The sequence below is a fragment of the Palaemon carinicauda genome, chromosome 18 (assembly GCF_036898095.1).
Source record: "Palaemon carinicauda isolate YSFRI2023 chromosome 18, ASM3689809v2, whole genome shotgun sequence".
NCBI lineage: Eukaryota > Metazoa > Arthropoda > Malacostraca > Decapoda > Palaemonidae > Palaemon > Palaemon carinicauda.
In genome coordinates, this window is record NC_090742.1 from 13,764,884 (window position 1) to 13,767,383 (window position 2,500).

General features: G+C 30.6%; 1 protein-coding gene across 1 annotated transcript in view; it reads right to left on the bottom strand.

The window, feature by feature from the left end:
* The window catches only part of LOC137657176 (chondroitin sulfate proteoglycan 4-like), a 191,726-nt gene that overhangs the window by 59,133 nt on the left and 130,093 nt on the right, over nt 1-2,500 (bottom strand).

Consider the following 2,500-nt stretch of genomic DNA (forward strand, 5'->3'; position numbering starts at 1 on the left):
GGTTAATTAACAAGATATTAATATATGCTGTATTCATTCTTAGTAATCATGATTCGTCCACATTAGCTCAGTATCCCCTTTTGAATATGAATACCTCAAGGAAGTGAATTTCTTTGCGTATCGCTATGATCAGCAAAGCTGTACTAGTCAGGGCCACCTATACTACATTGATTGCTGTCACCGATCATTACAATAATTACAATAATAATAATAATAATAATAATAATAATAATAATAATAATAATTTTAATAATAATCAAGTTCAATAAGATTTCAAAATTAAAATTATCAAGATTACTAATAATAATAATAATAATAATAATAATAATAATAATAATAATAATAATAATAATAATAATAATAATAATAATAATAATTTTAATAATAACAATCAAGTTCAATAAGATTTCAAAATTAAAATGATCAAGATTACTAATATTGTTAAAATCATTGAAATTAATATTACAAATGTCAATCATTTTGCAAAACAGCCTTATAAAAACTATCCATAAAACAAGATCAAACCTCTCTAGCATCCAACACTTGAATATCCAGCAAAACCGAAGAATGATTCGACGATAAAGACTCGTAGTAAACCTCCATGTTTTTTGGAACAGGAATTCAAGTCCCAAATTCTGTTGTGATATTTACAGATCTCACTGGGGGATTCTCTCCACCTCAAGAGATTTCGACTGAGTTATCCAGCCTTGAAATACACTGCAATATGTTATTTGCCATTTTATGTAAAAACAATACGAATGCTCAACGAAGCGTGATTGTAATGTAAGAATTTTCAAATGGGCTGAATTTGCGTAAGATGAAGCAAAGTATTTTCTTTGGTGTGATGCTTGTCAGACGAGGTTGCCAGATGTATCTACGGTGATGAAGGATATAATATGCTTTTGCTTATTAAATGAATGAATGAGGTGAATTTGAGAATATGGGACCGTGTAATAACAGGAGAGAGAGAGAGAGAGAGAGAGAGAGAGAGAGAGAGAGAGAGAGGAGAGAGAGAGAGAGAGAGAGATGAAGAATATAATATGCACTTGCTTATTAAATGAATGAATGAGGTGAATTTGAGAATATGGGACCGTGTAATAACAGGAGAGAGAGAGAGAGAGAGAGAGAGAGAGAGAGAGAGAGAGAGAGAGAGAGAGAGAGAGAGAGAGAGAGAGAGTATAAGAAGTTTTGCCAAAGGTAAGATGTACAAATTGCTGTCAAATTACCAGTAAAATATGGAACCTGACTAAAAAAAATTATAAAGTAAAGAGAGGTATAAAACATAAATCCCAAAAAGTTTCTAAACTGGTACTTTTCATTGACAAAGACATAGAATATCAAAAGCTAAAAAAACAAAAACAAATAAATAAAAATGACTGAAAAGGATACCGATAACATGTGATTTTAAAAGAGTCGCAAAGAAGAGTCCCACCACTTTCGAAAAAATAGGTGCACGTGTACGATAAGGGTAAGACGTGTAAAGAACGGGAGAAGGGAACCCAAATGCACGTAGCGATACACAAACCAAGAAAGTTATGACACGAACAATGGGAAGAGTTCTTCTGAATAAAGGTTTTATATATATATATATATATATATATATATATATATATGTATGTATGTATATATATCATATATATATATATATACATACATATATATATATATATATATATATATATATATATATATATATACATACATATATATATATGTGTGTACGTGTATATATATATATATATATATATATATATATATATATATATATATATATATATATATATAATGTGTGTGTGTATGTATGTGTGTGTCTGTATGTGTAAGTACATACATACTTGAATTTGTGTGAAAATCTTTTTAATGTGTTGCCAGTGGTGTAGGTATTAGTGGTATAAGGCTAAGCATTGGTCAAAAGCGGAAATTAATGTATTTTGAAATAGTGTGGGCACCCGGAAAACATGGAGAGTGAAAAGATGGTGATAAATGTACTATAAGAAATAATACATGAGAGAAAGTATGAGAGAAAGACCAATGAACGGCACAGGGCACAATGTTGCATGGAACGACTGTATTAATAATGTTTACTTCACAGGGGTTTCATCCAGGATATCGCAGATAAAATGTGAATGCTGTAAAGTTAACAGGCCTGCCTTTTTTTTCTGGAAATAGGTCTCTGGTAATAGGCCTAATTCGGATTTTCTTGGACCAGAGAAGTAACAAACTAAGAGATAACTAGATTTTCTTGAAAGAATAACAGACTCTGACAGAGGCAGAATTTCCTTGAAATAGAGGAGTAACCAACTAACAGATAACTGGATGTTTTTGAAACAGAACTAACCGATAACTTGATGTTTTTTAACTGGATGTTTTTTGAAACAGAACTAACCGATAACTGGATGTTTTTTAACTGGATGTTTTTGAAACAGAACTAACCGATAACTGGATGTTTTTTAACTGGATGTTTTTGAAACAGAACTAACCGATAACTGGATGTTTTTTA